At 43.3% G+C, this 18,605-nt stretch overlaps 1 protein-coding gene across 7 annotated transcripts in view; it reads left to right on the top strand.

The window, feature by feature from the left end:
• Positions 1 to 676: 676 nt before the first annotated feature.
• The window catches only part of Gapvd1 (GTPase activating protein and VPS9 domains 1), a 78,484-nt gene continuing 60,555 nt past the window's right edge, over positions 677 to 18,605 (top strand). For all 7 annotated transcript variants that reach the window (XM_041674368.1, XM_041674366.1, XM_041674367.1 and 4 more), the window contains exon 1: positions 677 to 820. The gene's annotated coding sequence lies outside the window, so the exon portion shown is untranslated. The remainder of the gene's footprint in view (positions 821 to 18,605) is intronic.

The raw sequence follows: 18,605 nt of genomic DNA, 5'->3' as shown, positions 1-18,605 counted from the left end.
AGGAAAGAAAAGGGAAGCCGGTTTCAGCTCAGCAGAGGCAGAACTTTTTAACCTTTAGAGCTGTCCAACAGTGGCGCACTTCTTAGAGGTTGTGATCTGCCTAATATCGGAACCTCCGAAACAGAAGTGACACAGGGAGGCCGTCTGGCTGAACTTGCAGGGTATCCTTGCACGGGCGTGAGCTGCACCGATGACCTTTAATGTATGTTCTAATGCTAAGGTTTCTATGACTGTTCGTTTCTGCTAACTGACGTGTTATGTGTCATTTTTGTTTAAAAACCACACAAAATTTAAACCTATGTAATGTTACTGTATGGTTTACAATAAAATTCGACCAAATGAGAAGGGGGAAATTAGATTCAATACTAAAAATCAAGATACCGCCCAACTGACATAGCTTTTGAGAGTGCGTGCGTGCCTGAGTGTGTGTGGGGGGGGGCGGGGGGAGGGAAGAGAATTATCGAATGATGTCCTGGGCAAGCGAGGAGTGTCTTTTTTTTTTTTTTGCACATGTCATCTCCAGCACCAGGTACACTGAGAGGTGAGAGCGGGGTTCAGCAGACAGGTCCGGGCGAGGCGGCTCTACCGGGAGCGGAAGGGCGGCCGCCGGCCGGACCACCGATCCCAGGGGGCCCCGCGGCGCCGCGCACGCGCACTGGCGAGGGGGCAGCGCCGCCGCAGGAGGCAGGGAAACCGACTGGCGATCTGTGGCGGCGGCTGGGCGGCGGTGGCAGTTCGCAGCGAGGGCGACGGCGACGGCTCGGAGGCCGAGCGGCCGTCCGGCGGGGACCTGTGCGCCGTCCTCCGCATGACCTCCTCGGTGAGTGCGCGTCCTCGGACGGCCCGCGCCGCGTGCGCCGCTCCAGGCTCGGCAGCCCCGCCGTCCGGCCTAGCACCGCAGCCCGCGCCTGACGGCCGCCCCTCCCGGATCCCCGGGCCCCGGGCCTGCCCCGTGCCCTGCGGGCGGCGCTCGGGTAGGAAGCCGCGCGGCCCCCCGCGGGAGAGGTGGCGGCGTGCGGGCCCCGGGCCGGCCTGAGGCGGCGGGGACACAGGGCCGTGGGGGATGGGGCGGGAGCGCGACGCGGCGGGAAGGGGCGCAGTAGCACGGGTCGCCTCCGTGGGCGTCCGGGGCAGGTGGGCAGCCGAGCCGCGGAGGCCAGGAGCGGACCGAATGGCTTCGGAGCGCCGCCCGTGACGCTCCGGACGCTCGGTGCTGGGCTCGCCGCGCACTCGCAAACGCGCGCCGGGCTTGGCGTCTGCACTTGCTGGTGGTGGTCCGCAAGTGTCCCTTCTTTCCACCCGCCCCTCTTCCTTCAATGTCGCCTTTATGGACCGGCAGAATTGTCACGGCTGCTGGCTGGGCAGACCGCAGAAACGAACGGGATTCAATGCATTATCCTGCATAAAGTGAGATACGGTGATGTGTGAGATGAGAGGTAGGTACAAGGAGGACTCTGTTCTTTAATGTTAATATTGAGTGAAATCAAGCTTAATAAGATGAAACTTTTGAGTTTGAGCAAAATAGACTTGCCTCGGAAACTCTGGCCTTGGCACTAAAGTTTCCAGCACGCGGTTCTTCAGTGGATTGAATGTAGATGGAGTGTATTGGTTCTTCTGCGAGAATGAGGCTAAAATTACACCTTTATTTACAAACCAATAATTGAAACCGACTGTTGCCTTCAGTTCTGAAAGCAGGCAACAAATCACAATAATACTAGCAACCCCTGTGAACTTGCCACCAATAGAAATTACAGATATTTTTCTGTCACGTTTACAGCTGGAGCTATCTCAATATACCATATCTGTTTATCGATGAATGTCTTTGAGTTTGGGAGTTTCGGTTATACCCTATGTAATATGCTGTAGTTGTACACGTCCGTTTTTCATTTCATAATGTCAGTATAATAGGTTTCCTTTATACTCGTATAAATTTATTTATTTATTTTCAAGACAGGGTTTCTCTGTGTTGCTTTGAAGTCTGTCCTGGAACTAGCTGTTGTAGACCAGGCTGGCCTCGAACTCACAGAGATCCGACTGTACTTGTATGAATTTTGTGTTTATAAGCAATCTGAGGAGTCCTTAAGGTTCAACAGATTATCAAAGAGGTAAATACATGGCACAAAGTGATGGAGAATTCCTGAAATAAAAATAAACTTTAGGTCAGGTGGTGGTGGCGCACACCTTTAATCCCAGCACTCAGGAGGCAGAGGCAGGAGACTCTCTGTGGAGGCCAGCCTGGTCTTCAAATTGAGTTCAAACCCTGTCTCAATAACAAAAAACAAAGTAAGAAAACTTTGGAGAGGATTTTGTCTTGGGGTGGGGGGTGGGGGAGGGAGGAGAAGCAGACAGGGTGAGACAATATACATACAAAAGAATTTTATAACAAAGGATGTAATTGCCCTGTTGATCTAAAACTAGGTTATGTATACCAGGCTGGCCTCAAACTTGCTGTAGCTCTTCCTCTGTCTTCCAGTGCTGGGGATGTAGGTATATGCCACCACTCCTGACTTTTTTTTTTAAGCACCAGAGTAGTAGTTTTGAAAGCTAGACCAGACTGTAGAAAGTTTGTCTAGTTTACTGGGGAATCAGCAAAGTACTGTGCTGAAGAAAGGGAAGTGAATACTTCGGTCTTTTGATTTTGTGCTGAGGCATCTGCACACTTTCAAGTGGTTGAGGCCCTTAAACTTGTGAAAGGGAATTTTAGTATCTGCTGATTTTCTTTCTTCATGTGTGTGTGTTTGTGTGTTGTGGGTATGTACATGTTCATGTGTTTACATGTGTATGTATGTATTTTTGGAAGCCAGAGTTTCATGTTGAATGTCTTCCTGTCTCTACCTTATTTTTTTTGTTTTTTGAGACAGGGTTTCTCTGTATAGCCCTTGCTGCCTGGAACTCACTCTACAGGCCAGGCTGACCTCGAACTAAGAGATCCATCTGCCTCTGCATCTCCAGTGCTAGGATTAAAGGCGTGCCCTACCACCACCTAGCAGTTTCACCTTAGTTTTTGAGACAAGATTTCTTACTGGCTTGCCAGCAAGCCCCAGGGTCCTCCTGTCTTTGCTGCCCCAGTGTAACAATTATAGGCGCTGGCCACTGTGCTGGCTTTTTGCATAGGTGCTGGGAATCTGAACTCAGATCCTCAGGCTTGTGTGGGAAGCACTCTACTAACTGAGCCATCTCCCCAGATGTCTTCCTCTTCTTAAAATAAATGGACTTTATTTATTGTTTTTGCATCACTGTGGATGGAACCTAGGGCTTTGCACATGCTAAGCAAGCATTCCGCTGCTGAGCTGTGCAACCAGCACCCCTTTTATGGTTTTCTTAAAATCATGAAGATGGTGTGAACTTTACATAGGAAGAGATCCTTATTTTTCTTTCTTTAAGTGAAAAATAGCAGCCTTAACTATAATATGTCTTTGGTTGTCCCTCCCTCCCCCAAGTCAGGGTTTCTCTGTAGCTTTCTTTCTCTGTAGCCTGCCCTGGAACTAGCTCTTGTAGACCAGGATGGCCTCAAACTCACAGAAATCCACCTGCCTCTGCCTCCTGAGTGCTGCGGTTAAAGGCGTGTGCCACCACCTGGTCGGTTGTTATTTTTTGATATATGAGAAAAAATAAAAAATAGATTATGAAAAGCCGGGCGGTGGTGGTGCTCGCCTTTAATCCCAGCACTTGGGAGGCAGAGGCAGGCGGATCTCTGTGAGTTCGAGGCCAGCCTGGTCTACAAGAGCTAGTGCCAGGACAGGCTCCAAAGCTACAGAGAAACTCTGTCTCAAAAAACTAAAAAAAAAAAAAAAAAAAAAACATAAAAAAATAGATTATGGAGAGTTAGTAAGTCATTTTTTAAAAAAATTCCCCTTTGATGATGGGTTGTGGTGGTGGATGCCTTTGATTCCAGCACTCAGAAAATGGTGGTGGTCAGATCTCCCTGAGTTCAAGGCCAGTCTGATCTACTGATGGAGTTCTAGGACAGCCAGGGCTATGCAGAGAAACTCTTGTCTTGAAAAACCAAAAACCAAACAGACAAATAAAAACTTTTTCAAGCCGGGCAGTGGTGGCGCACGCCTTTAATCCCAGCACTCGGGAGGCAGAGGCAGGCGGATCTCTGTGAGTTCGAGGCCAGCCTGGTCTACAAGAGCTAGTTCCAGGACAGGAACCAAAAGCTACGGAGAAACCCTGTCTCGAAAAATCAAAAAAAAAAAAAAAACAAAACAAAAAAACTTTTTCAAGTTCTTCATGTTCTGGCACTCTGGTAGTCCTAAGAGTGGACTTAGAGCCCAGGCACTCTGGACGTGTGCTCTCCTACTGAGCTGTCTTTCTACACAGCTCTGTAGTTTCTCATTTTGAGGCAGGGTCTCACAAATTTGCCCAGGTTGGTTTGGAACTTGCTGTGTACCCCAAGCAGGCCACAAAGTGGCAAATCTTTGTCCCATGCTCCTTTTTTTCTTTATGACATATAGCCATCTGTTGTTATGATCTCCATCTATCTATCTCTCTATATCTATCTATATCTATCTATGTATATATATTTTTCTTTTTTTCCCCTGGTTTTTTGAGACAGGATTTCTCTGAGGAACAGTCCTGGCTGTCCTGGAACTCACTTTGTAGACCAGGCTGGCCTCAAACTCACAGAGGTCCACCTGCCTCTGCCTCCTGAGTGCTGGGATTAAAGGCGTGTGCCACCACCCGGAAGATATTTTTTCTTTTTCTTCCGTGCTTACATGCCATCTTTATTACAACACGAACATTCTCTTCACTGCTGTGCTAGAATAAGGGCTGTTGCCTAGTAGGTTCTCAGTAAACAGTCCATGGACAAATGAGTTAATCTTCCTCTTTTATTTCCTAGCCTCCAACTTCATATGTAGCTGAGGATGATGTTTTTGGTTGTTTTGTTTTGAGACAGGGTTTTTCTGTGAAACATTTTTGGATGTCCTGGAATAGACTGGGTCTCAAAATCACAGAGATCCATCCACCTGTCTCTGCCTCCAGAGTGCTGGGATTAAAGGGGTGCACCACCATTTTCTGTTCGTGGTATACACTTGTAATCTGAGCCATTCATTACTGGAGGCAAGAGCAACAAGAGTTCAAAGCCAGCCTTGACTACTGAGTGAGTTTGAGGGCTACATGAGACCCTGTTTCAAAAACAGACACAGAAAACCTTATCCAAACAGCAACAACAAAACTGAATGTGTGTGTGTGTGTGTGTGTGTGTGTGTATGCGTGCGCGCTACTGTGCACACATGCGCACACAATGGGTCAAACCCAAGGTCTCCTGTGTGCAAGTCAAGCCTAGGCCACAGTTCTGCTTAAGCCCATGTATGTGTTTCTATACTTTTTAGTAAGCTATTTTCTTGAGAAAAGGCTGTGCTTAGACTCTTGTAACTATAAAGCAGACATGATGTCTCCTCATTATCTGTCTTTCCAGAACGGTGCTTGCTTGGTCCTGCTCCCATATGATGCTGGTACATCCGCACAGACGAGTAGAAAACATGTCATCAAACATATTCAGTTCTTCTCCTCTTTCTTCCTTTGTTTACTAATGTATATTTTATCAAATTTTTGTGACTCTATTTTTTAAAAGATTTATTCATTTATTATATATAGTGTTCTGCCTACATGTGTTCCTGCAGGCTAGAAGAGGGCACCAGATCTCATTACAGATGGTTGTGAACCACCATGTGGTTGCTGGGAATTGAACTTAGGACCTTTGGAAGAGCAGGAAGTGCTCTTAACTTCTGAGCCATCTCTCTAGTCCCATTTTTGTGACTCTTGAAGGATTAAGTAGACCAAAAAAGTCAAAATATTAATAAAGGATCAAGGGCTAGAAGCCCTTTTGCTTTACTTCAGGATAAGAGCCAAATAATACCCTCCCAAGCAATTATTTGTACTAAATACTTGCTTTTTTTCTCTTTTTCTGTTTCCTTTGTGGTACTTTAGCTCAAATCCAGGGCCCTGCACATGTTAGGCAAGCTACATTCCCATTATAAGTGCTTTTGGTTTTGAAATTTTAGAAGTTTGTGGGCTACTCAAAGTCCAGTCCCAGCACCCATTTGGCAGTTCACAGCTGTCTGTAATCCAGTTCCAGGGGTTCCGGTCCCCCCACCCCTTTTTTTTTTTTGAGACAGGGTTTCTCTATGTAATAGTCCTGGCTGTCCTGGAACTTGCTGTGTAGACCAGGCTGGCCTGAAACTCACAGTGATACAATTGCTTCTGCCTCCTAAGTGCTGGGATTAAAGGTGTGCACCACCATGCTTAGCTTGGTGTCTTCTTTCTTTACCTTCATGGGTACCAGACACCCATGGGGTACACATACACCCAGGCAAGGAACTCATAAATATATTTAAGAAAATTCAGAACTTAGACTATACTCACCTATTTTAACTCACTCTGAACCACCTTAGAAAATATGTTTTATGTATAAAGGCTGTAGTACCTTGGACAGAAAGAACTTAAGAATGCTTACAAAAGTAAATATCAATTTTGTGGATTTGGAGAGATGGCTCACAACCGTCTCTAATAGGATCAGATTCCTTCTTCTGGTGTGAATGAAGAGCACTCATACACATAAATATATGAAAATATATGTATTTTAGGGGAGAGGGTTTGAAGCAGTTTTACTGTGTAGTCAGCTCTGGCTTTCCTGGAACTCACATTGTAGACCAGGCTGCCCTCAAATTCACAGAGATCCGCCTGCCTCAGCCTTCTGAGTGCTGGGATTAAAGGCATGTGCTGCCTGGCTAATGACTAAATGAATGTTTTTTTTTTTTTTTAGTTTTTCGAGACAGTGTTTCTCTGTAGCTTTGGAGCGTGTCCTGGCACTAGCTCTTGTAGACCAGGCTGGCCTCGAACTCACAGAGATCCGCCTGCCTCTGCCTCCCAAGTGCTGGGATTAAAGGCGTGCGCCACCACCGCCCGGCTGACTAAATAAATTTTTTAAAAAAGATTTATTTATTATGTATGCAGTGTTCTGCTTACGTGTATGCCTGCGGGCCAGAAGAGGGCACCAGATCTCATTATATGTGAGCCACCATGTGGTTGCTGGGAATTGAATTCAGGACTTCTGGAGGAGCAGCCTGTGCTCTTAACCTCTGAGCTATCTCTTGAGCCCCTAAGTACCCTCCCCCCCCACTTTTTTTTTTTTTTAAGAATATTGCTTTTTTTCCCTCTGGGGATAGGGTATCACCGTGTAGCCCAGGCTAGCCTTGAACTTGTAGTACTTGTGTTTTAGCCTTTCACATGCTGGGATTACAGTCGTGAACGATTCACAGGTGAGCAACAGATTTCTATACCAGAAAAGCTAAAGGAAAAGCAAACAGGTTTTTGGTGGTGGTGGCGGCTTTTTTTTTTTTTTCTGTTTGTTTGTTTCTTTTTTTTTTTTTTTTTTTGGTTTTTCAAGACAGGGTTTCTCTGTGGTTTTGGAGCCTGTCCTGGAACTAGCTCTTGTAGACCAGGCTGGTCTCAAACTCACAGAGATCCGCCTGCCTCTGCCTCCCAAGTTGTTTGTTTCTTTTTTAAGAAAGTATTTCAACTCAGGCCGCACGGTGGTGGCGCACGCCTTTAATCCCAGCACTCGGAAGGCAGAGGCAGGCGGATCTCTGTGAGTTCAAGGCCAGCCTGGTCTACAAGGGCTAGTTCCAGGCCAGGTTCCAAAACTACAAGGAAATCCTGCCTCAAAAAAACCTAAAAAAAAAAAAAAAAAAGAAAGTATTTCATCTCAGAGGCTGACATGTTGCCTACTCACAAATCCTAGTGTTTAGAGGGTGAGGCAGGAGTGTCATGAAGGTTGGAGGCCATCTTAGAAGGAAAACAACCTAGTTCATCTTTCCTTCCTTCTTTAGAACCCGAAGGATCTAACCTTTCATTTCATTTATTTTTTTATTTAAATTTTTGATACAAGGTGTTTTAGTTAGGCCTTTTTATTGCCGTGAAGAGACACCATGACAACTCTTATAAAGAAATCATTTAATTGAGGTGGCGCACTTGTTACACAGGTTCAGTCCATTATGATAATGACGTGGAGTATGGCAGTGTGCAGGCAGATGTGGTGCTGGAGCTGAGAGTGCTGCATCTGTAGACAACAGAAGATCCACTGACGCTTGATAAAGAGACCCCAAAGCCCATTGCCCACAGTGACACACTTCCTCCGGCAAGGCCACTCCCGTTGGTGGTCATTTTCCTCAAACCATCACACAAGGTCTTGCTATGTATCTCTGACTGGCCTGGAGTGTGCTATGTATACCATATGAGCCTTGAATTCACTCACAGAGATCTGCCTACCCTGCCTTTTGAGTGCTGGTATTAAAGGTGTACACCGGCTAGGAATCTAACTTTGACTTTCTACTAAAATAAAGTACCTATTAACTAGCCGTTTAAGGGTATAATACTCCAACTTAGATTCCAACAGAAATAACTTTAAGGCTCTCTCTGAGTGTTTTTTATTTATATTTTGGTTTTTGAGACTGGGTTTCTCTGTAGCCCTGGCTGTCCTGGAACTTGATCTGTAGATCAGCTGGCCTTGATCTCAGAGATCCACCTGTCTGCCTCTCTAGTGCTGGGATTAAAGGCATGCACCATCATTGCCTGGCTTAAAAGTTTTTTTTTAAAAAATTAAATTAACTTTTCATTTTATGTATACAAGTGTTTTGCTTGCCTACTTGTCTGTGTGTGCACCATATGTGTCCCTGGAGCCCTTGGGGGCCAGAAGAGGGTATTGAATCCTCTGAAACTGAAGTTATGGACAGTTGTGAGCTGCTTTATGGATACTGGGAACTGAGCCTGGATCCTTTGTAAGAGCAGCAACTGCTGAGACACCTCTCTAGCCTGTGAGTTTTTTGTTCCATCATTTTAAAACATAAAATAATTAGCAGTGATAGTAAGAACTAAAAACTTGGGGCTGGAGAGATGGCTCAGAGGTTAAGAGCACTGGCTGCTCTCCCAGAGGTCCTGAGTTCAATTCCCAGCAACCACATGGTGGCTCACAACCATCTGTAATGAGATCTGGCGCTCTCTTCTGGTGTGCGGGCATACATGGAGACAGAATGTTGTATGCATAATAAATAAATAAATCTTAAAAAAAAAAAGAAAAAGAAAAAAAAGAAAAAGAAAGAACTAAAAACTTATCGAGATATTTTTTCTTGGGTATTATATAAAATATTGCAGAAGTATGAATTTCATTTTTATGGAATTTTAATTTTGTTTTTAAAGGTCTATTTATTTTTATTTTATATATATGAGTTGTTTGCCCGTGTGTATGTTTATGCCCTGCATAAGTGCCTGGTACCCAAGGAGATCAGAGGAGGGCATCTGAGATCCTGGAACTGGAGTTACAGTTTTGAGCCACCATGTAGGTGCTGGGAACTTATCCCAGGTCTTTGCAAAAGCAGCAAGTACTTTTACTTCCTGAGCCATTTCTCCAGATCCAATGAGAATTTTTTCTTTTTAAGTGAGGGCATTTCACTGGTTGGGTTCTTTTGAAGAGGTGTTTTAGAGCCAAGGCACTGACTGTAGAAAAGAGTGCCTGCTGTGAAAGCCGGTTGACCAGAGTTCAGTTCCTGGAGCCGATGTGAAAGTGGAAAGAAAGAACCGGCTCAAGAAAGCTGCCCTCTGTATTGAGCATGCTGTGCCAGCACCCACTCAATAGCTGGAAGTCTTTTCTCTGTCCCATTCAGTCCCACTGGACCAGTTTCTCTCCCTCCGTCAGTCCCCACAGCTGCTTAATGCAGTGATCTTTGGAGGCTTAATATTAATTATAATTGTTTGATTGGTGGCTCAGGCTTCTTACTGGTGAGCTCTACATATGAATTAACCTATTTCTAATAAACTGTATACCACCATGTGCCCTGTGGCTTGCCTGTAATGCTCTGCCATCTTCTCCAGTGACTGTTGGCACCTCCCCTCAACTCTGCCTCCTTTCTCCCTGTATCTCTGCTTGGATTTCCTGCCTAGCTATATTCTGCCCTGCCATAGGCCAAAGCAGCTTTATTCATCAACCAATAAAAGCAACACATATTCACAGCATACAGAAGGACATCCCACATCACTACACTCCTATAACTGATTTTTTTTTTTTTTCCTGAGACAAGCTTTCTCTGTGTAACAGCCTTAGCTGTCCTGGAACTTGCTTTGTAAACCACGCTGGCTTTGAACTCTCAGAGATCCTCCTGCTTCTGCCTCTTGAGAACTGGGATTAAAGCCATGTGCCTTCTCTACCTGGTGACAACTGACTTTTAGGCCAAGACATTTCTTTTGGGTAGAAACATAGTCGTGATTGTTAAGAAGAGCCCCTCCACTGACGCAAATGATTTAAATCAAACCAGATTAGACCAAATCAAAGATGCCCATGTTTAATCAATGCAGTGCCTCCGAGTGGCACAGGAGCATGTGGGGGGGGAGACAGAGGGAGGGAGAGTCCACACAAACCTCGAGACCACGTGTTCCTTTTTCAGGAGTAAGCCTAAATAGTCTGTGGGAGTAGTCCGGACCCTCCATGGGGAGGGGTCAGCATTAGCGGGCTTTCCTGGAGTGGAGTCGCACCAAGGCAACTCCCAGGGGGAGGGGCTTCCAAAGATGGATGCTGGGTATTATAGTGATAGTAGTGCTGATTGATGTTTGTGGTGAGTACTTGTGATTATTATAATATCAACATTCCAGCTTGGAGCTGTGCCTCAGTAGTTAGAGTGCTTGTGTAAGATCTATGATGTTGACTTTAACCCCACCATTTTATAAATTGTCCAGGTGCTGTAGTATACACTGGAATCCCAGTACTTGGGAAGTAGAGACAGAAGTTCAGGTCATCCTTGACTGCATAGTGAATTTAAGATTGCCTTAAAAACAATAATAAAGAAATGAAAAATGTGGTAAATTATAGCTTGTAGGCTACTGCTTTTTCTTTTGAAAATAATCTATTTAACTTTATGTGCACTGGTGTAAAGGTGTCAGATGCCTTGAAACTGGAGTTACAGACAGTGTGACTTGCCATATGGCTGCTGGGAACTGAACCCTGGTCCTCTGGAAGAGTAGTCAGTGATTTTAACCTCTGAGACATCTTGTTAGCCCTCTTTTTTTTAAAAAAAAATTATTTTTATTTTATGTGTATGGGTGATTTGCTTGCAGGTATGTCTGTGTGACAGTGTGTATGTGTCATGGAAGACCAGAAGAAGGTGTCAGGTTCCCTGGGACTTGGGTTACAGACAGCAGTGAGCTTCCGTTTGGAACTGAACCTGGGTCCTCTGAATGAGCAGCCAATGCTCTTAACCAGTGAGCCATCTCTTCAGCTCCTTATTTACTTTATTTTTTATTTTTATATGCATTTGTGTTTGAGGGAGCCAGTTGGTTCCACTGGAACTTGAGTTATAGATGGTTGTGAGCTGACATGTGGGTGCTGGGAATTGAACCCAGGTCCTCTAGAAGAATAGCCAGTGCTCTTAACCTCTGAGCCATCTCTCCAGCTGCCCCCTTATTTAATTTTTAAGTGTGTTTGTGTGCATGCATATGTGTGTGTGCATGTGTGATCTTGGCGTACAAGCCTGAGGAGGCTGGCAGAGGGCACCAGTCTTCCTGGGGTTGGAGTACAAGGCAGTTGTGAGCTAGTGAATGTTCTTCCAAGAGAATAACAAGCCCCGTACTGGGATTAAAAGCATTCATGACCTGGCTTTTTGGTAATATTCTGGGTTAATTCCTAGCAATTTTTTTCTAATTAAAAAATTATTTATTGCATTTTATGTGCATTGGTGTTTTTACCTGTATGTGCGCTTGTCATGAGTGTCAGGTTCCCTGGAACTGATGTCACAGACAATTGTGAATAGCATATGGATGCCAAGAATTGGACCCAGGTCCTCTGGAAGAGCAGTCAGTGCTATCAATTGCTGATCTAATTCTCTATCACTTCCTCCTTAGAATTTGAAGGAGTTGAGATTCTTTATATAGTCCTGAAGTCCAACTAAAACTTACCTTGCCAGATAGTGGGAAGCTTCCCAAGAAAACTTGACAATGTCTGCACTCTGATTTACATGTAAGTACTTGTTCAAGAGTGTGGCCGTAATTTACATTTAATTAATTCATTCTTTGGCAGTTTCTTACATGCTTTTAATGTATGATGGTCACACTCAATCCCTTTGCTCTCTCTTAGCCTCTTCTCTTCCATCCTCTACGAGTGGGGCAACTGTAAGTGATAACCTTGACCATAAATTAAAGCACTCGTAGTTGGGAGACAGTGAATGGCTTAGTGGTTAAAAACAGAGAGAGAGAGAGAGATTGATTTTGATTATATATGTATTACTGTGGAAACACGAATTATAAAACTGGATTTTAGTCTCAACTTTACATGTTAACTAGTTTAACCTTGGGCAATTAAATTGTTTATAACTCTGTGTTGTAATTAAGAATATATAACAGGCAGGAAAGATGGTTCAGAGGTTGAGAGCACTGGCTGCTCTTCCAGTGGTCCTGAGTTCAATTCCCAGCTACTACATGGTTACTCACAACCATTTGTAATGAGATATGGTGCCCTCTTCTGGGCTGCAGGCAGAACACTATATACATAATAAATAAATCTTTAAAAAAAAAAACAAAACTTCCACATCATTAGGTATGGTAGTGCTCACTGTTAATTCCAGAATTTAAGCAGAGGCAATGGATCTCTTGAGTTCAAGGTCAGCCTGGTCTACATAGTGAATTCCAGACCAGTCTGGGTTACATAATGACAAAAAAAAAAAGAATAAGGAAACTTATAGATGTCTCTGAGGGTAAAGGTGCTTGCCACCAATACTGAGGACTCGAGTTCTCCATCCCAAAACCTACATGGTATAGGGAGAGCACAGACTCCCAAGGCTGTCCTCTGGCTTCTGATTTCCACATGTGTGACATTCTCCACCCAAGTAAATAAATGTTTTTTTTTTTTTTGGTTTTTTCGAGACAGGGTTTCTCTGTGGTTTTGGAGCCTGTCCTGGAACTAGCTCTTGTAGACCAGGCTGGTCTGGAACTCACAGAGATCCGCCTGCCTCTGCCTCCCGAGTGCTGGGATTAAAGGCGTGCGCCACCACCGCCCAGCTCCAAGTAAATAAATGTTAACCAATGAAGGAAAAAAAACTTACCTTCTGGATTAGAAGTGTTGGTAGAGAACATACTTAGCATGTGTTCGGCTTCAGGTTTAGCTTCCAGTGCCAAAACTAAAACAAACAAGAAGTCATAGTGTTTCATGTATTGCAAGCTTGAGATGTGATCATTATGTATTCCTAACCACCTGTGTGCTTGCTATCACTAGTCAGTTGAAACTGTTCTCCTTCATGTCTCTGTCACTCTCCAGGTAGACACATTGTCCTGCTGTAGCCCAGCTGGCTAACTCACTGCCTAACCCAGGCTGGCCTTGAGCGCTCATCTCTCTCTCAGCTTCCCAAGTCCTGGCAGGAATTACAGGTGTAAGCCATTGACTGCTGTCCTTTTTTGTTTTTTATGTGTGGATGTTTTGCTGCATGTGTGTATGAGTATCATGTGCCTGTCTTGGTGCCTGTGGAGGTCAGAAAAGGGGGTTGGATTCCCTGGAATTGGAGTTATATGGTTGTATACTACCCTGTGGGTGCTAGGACTCAAACCAGGATCCTCTGCAAGATTAACAAGTTCTCTTAAATGCTGGCTACTACTTTTTAATATGTTCAATCCAGACAAGCATTCTGCTCCTAAGGTGCATCCCTTGCCAAGACCCTGGTTATTTCAATAGGTTTTTTTTTTTTTTAAAGATTTATTTATTATGTACACAACATTCTGCCTCCATGTATGCCCGCACACCAGAGGAGGGCGCCAGACCTCATTACAGATGGTTGTGAGCCACCATGTGGTTGCTGGGAATTGAGCTCAGGATCTCTGGAAGAGCAGCCAGTGCTCTTAATCTCTGAGCCATCTCTCCAGCCCCCTTCATTCGGGTTTTTATCTCTCAGTCTGGTTTCAAACCATTCTGCTTCAGTGTCCTGAATGCTGGAATTGCTGACTTGTACCACCGTGCTCTGACTCAACCAATATTTCTGGTAGCTTAAGTAAGGTTTGCTCTTGGGTGAAAGTTAACATAAAAGTTGGTTTTTCCCAGTACTTGGAGGAGAGGCAGGAGGATCTCTGAGTTTGAGGCTAGCTACAGAGCCAGTACCAGGACAGTCAAGTCTGTTACACAAATAAAACCCTGACTCAGAAAAGCTAAAAACCAACCAACCAAACAAACAAACAAAAAGCCGGCGGCTTTTCAGGGAGTGTATTCCCCAGTGGTAGTGCTTGCTTGTCATGTGGGAGACCATAGATTCAGTCAACCCCGAAAACCTAGTTTTCTTAAATAGTTTTACCTAGGAAATATTTACCTCACTCCACATATGAAATTAGTGCAAAATGTAAGATCTCTGGAAATTTGTGTAATGAAATTCTGTATTTTATTTTATCTTTTAAAGACTTATTTATTGTGTATATATACAGTGTTCTGTGTGCACGTATACCTGCACACCAGAAGAAGGTGCCAGATCTCATTACAGATGGTTGTGAGCCATCATGTGGTTGCTGGGACTTGAACTCAGGACTCCTGGAAGAGCAACCAATGCTCTTAACTGCTGAGCCATTTCTTCAGCCCTGTAATTATTTTTTTAATCACAGCAAACTAAAAGAAAAACCTAGTATAATACTGTATGTCACAGAATGTTGGTCTGGTCTAGAACATCATAGGTTGTTGGTGCCTTTTTCTGAGCAGTAGTTGATAGAGACTGGGATACATTGCTGTGTTAATACGTTTTTCAAGTTTATATGATTTTATTGACCTGAATATTTGAATTTAGAAGCATATTACTATGTAATTAAAAAAGTCTGCCATATGTGCATATGACATATGCACTTGGGAGGCATAGGCAGGTGGATTTCTGAGAGTTCGAGGCCAGCCTGATCTATAGAGTGAGTTCCAGGATATCCAGGGCTATACAGAGAAACTCTGTCTCAAGAAACAAACAATACCCCCCCCAAAAAAAAAAGATAATGCAGAGCTCTCATATATAGACCCTGTTCCTACCATTTTACACTAGTCTGCAACACTTAATACAAGTAGTGAACAGTGTTGATAGACTGTTATAACCAAGTTCATAGTTTATTCAGTTTTTCTCATTTTTTTCTAACACACTATGTCCTCATTCTCTTCTAGCATACTCATATTGCATTCAATTATCAGTGTGTAATTTTTAGTTGAAACATCTTTTTTTTAAAATTTTTTTTTTAAGAGACAGAATTTCCTGGAACTAGCTGTTGTAGATCAGGCTGGCCTCGACTACACAGAGATCTGCCTGCCTCTGCCTCCTGAGTGCTAGGATTAAAGGCGTGCACCACCACCGCCTGGTTTTCAGTTTTAGGACTTACAGTTCTCTTAAATTGTTTTCTGTGTGGAAAAACAAGGATATCATTCCTAAATTTAGTGATCAGTCACTGGTCACATGACATCACTTGTCAGAGGCCACATGTCACAAGACAATAGGTGTCAGAGCATCATGGATTTTGTTTGCTTTTGTGACAGGGTTCTGGCTGGCCTTGCACTCACTTTGTAGTCCAGGCTGGCTGCAAACTCAGGTTGACCTGCTTCTGTCTCCTGAGTGCAGGGCTTAAAAGTTATATGGGTAAGGCCAGTCTTAAGTTCCTCAGATCTACTCCAGTTTTAGTTTCCCTTCTGCGTTATTGACTAAAGCATCCTCTAAATTAGGTAATAAGTTGGATGTGGTTTCATGTTCACTCTCTCAGTGTTAATAAAGGGTAATTATTTGGGCCAAGGTTGCAGTTTAGTGGTGAAGTGCCTAGCGAGTGCAAGGTAATTTGTGTCCTCTAGTACAATAGAAGTTACAAGGAGGCTTCTGTATTACAGATGTCAACAACAGGGTTGCATGTGCAGACCCAGTCCCTCAGAAAGAGGGAGAGAGGGAGAGGGAACCTAAGATTAAGCTGGATGTTAAGCTGTTTACTTGAACTCTAAATGCTATGTTGAAATTTAAAAGTAGTTACATCATTATTAAATTGGGATGATTTTAAGTAGAGATTCTCATAAGGTGTGAAATGTTATTTCTATCTCATATACATTTTGGAATATTTTTTCTTTTTGAGAAGCAGCCTTATATAGCTCACATTGTTCTCAAACTTGTATTATTTGAGGATGGCCTTGAATTTTTGATCTTCCTACCTTCATCTCCCAAAGTGCTGGGATTGCAATTGTCTGTTGCTATGTCCTATTAGCTGTTGAAACTTGTACAAATGTATTCTTCTTGAAACTTCCGATATATTTTTAGCTCAAAAATTGACCCTCATTAGGTTGTTCCATACTCTTCCTTAGAGGAAATAAACCTGCTTGTTAGAGGTTGGCAATCTTTATGTAGAGGCCAAATGAGCTATAGAAGACTGGCTACTATTCCCCCTGCCATTTCACCATGAAAACAGTTACAGACAGCATGACTAGATGGACATAGCTGTGTTCCATAAAACCTTATTAAGGGGCTAGGAGTGGATCAATGGGCTCAATGGCATGTGCTGCTCTTGCAGAAGGCCTGAGTTTGATTCCCCGAACCCGTGTCAGGTGACTAACAACCACTTGTGATTCCAGCTTCAGGAGACCCACTGCCCTCTCCTGGCCTCTGTGGGCACCTGCACTCACATGCACACACTCACACAAAGTTAAAATAAATCTTTAAAAGTTTTAGAAGTCTGAGGTAGGTAAAGTTGCTTGCCTTGCAAATCTGCCAACCCAAGTTTGGTCTTTGAAATTTCCATAAAGGTGAAAGGAAAAAACTGACTGCACAGAATTGCTCTCTGATCCTCTGTGGACACTGTGGCATGTGCCAGACTGCCAATACATTGATGATGATGGTGATGCTGCTGCTGCTGCTGATAAATTTGAGATATGTTTCCCTAATTGGCTGACCTGGAATGTTCTGTGTACACCAAACTGGTCTTGAACTTACCTGCCTCTACCTCCTGAGTGCTAGAAATAAAGGTATATGCTAACATACCAGGCATAAATAAATTTTTAAAATCTTTATTAAGTTAAATTAAATGGGTCATAAAATCAAAAGTCATTAATCTGACAGAGGAACTAATGGGGGAGGGAGAGGTAGTTAATGGGGATGAGAGGGTAATAGTGGCAGGGAAGAGTGATTATTGCATTATATACATGTATGAAATTGTCAAAAACAAATTTGACTTTGTAAAAAAAAATCTCAGAAACAAAATCTCCAGACCAACCTTTATGAATACAAACAAACAACAGGCTAACTTTGATTTGCAAGCCATAGTTGGCCTGTCACTTCCGCATACCATTGTGGAATGATGCTGTATCAGCCTGTGTCATTCCTAGCCGGCCTAAGTGATGTTTTAACTGTATGAGTTGAGAAGCTTAAATTATTCCTCAAAGTCTGATTTAATTATGAATGGGTAGCATATAGTATGTGTGTGTGTATTGTGTATATATAATTTTTGTAGAAAAGTGGTAAGTAGTGAACTTAAGTGGTTAGAGTTAGTTTTTGAATCTTTCAAAATGAAATTAACTAATATTGAAAATGCATGCAAATTTTAGGAGCAATATATATTTGTGATAGTTTTTCTTGGCTAAACCCTCATTCTTACAACATTGTTAAGTATATTATACTACTGTTATTTGAGACAAGGTCTTTTTGTAGCTTTTGCTGGCCTGAAACTCACAGTAGTCCCGGCTGTCCTAGAATGTGCAGTGATCCTGCTTATGACTGTATGCTAGACTTTCAGGTGTACACCACCGTGCCGAATGGTACCGGTTCTTTGATGTCACCTGAGCTCTTTTCTTTCTTCTTTTCCCTTTTTTGTTTTGTTTTTTTGATACAAGGTTTCTCTCTGTAGCCCTGGCTATCCTGGAACTAGCTCTGTGGATCAGAGATCCACCTGCCTCTCTGCCCATGACCTCAGTTTCGTCTCTGGATACTACAGTGGGAAGAGAACCAGGTCCTGAAAGTTGTCCTCTTCCTTCCACACGTACACCATGGTGTATGCATGTACTATGAATACACACTTGTATAAGCACTATACATAAAAAAAATTAATGTAACAGTATAAAATAGGCTTGGATGGGTAGGCTGAGGTAGACTGATTTTGAATTTTAAGTTAAGGGGTTTGGAAATATGCTCTAAGAAATCAAGACCAATTAACAAATATGAACATCTTTATATACTGTATGTGTATTGTGTCAGTGTGGTGGTGATTTTCACCTACATCGTGAGGCTACATTGAGGCAGCCTGGTCTGTAGGAAAGCCTATCCCAGAGGGTAGTATGAAGGATGAGGAATACAATCAATACATTCAACATATTGTCATTAACTATAGTTACTATGCTTATAGAATAGATCTTTTATTTTTTTCTTCTAACTGTAATATTTCCTAATTCCTCCTGTCCTTACTACCTCAGACTCTGCTTCTGTGAGGTCAGCCTTTCTGCACCAGCATGTGAGTGAGTTCACGCAGTAGTTGGTTTTCCTGGGGCTGGGTTGTTCATTTAACATAATGTCTTTAGTTCCATCCGTGTAGCACGTGTAAGAATTTTCCTTTTCTCCCTTCTTTTTTTGGCCAAATAATATTCCATTTATATT

Source organism: Microtus oregoni, unplaced genomic scaffold (genome assembly GCF_018167655.1).
Source record: "Microtus oregoni isolate MIOR12 unplaced genomic scaffold, Mior012 000025F_ref0000491, whole genome shotgun sequence".
Classification (NCBI taxonomy): domain Eukaryota; kingdom Metazoa; phylum Chordata; class Mammalia; order Rodentia; family Cricetidae; genus Microtus; species Microtus oregoni.
This window is presented reverse-complemented; position numbering and strand designations above follow the sequence as displayed.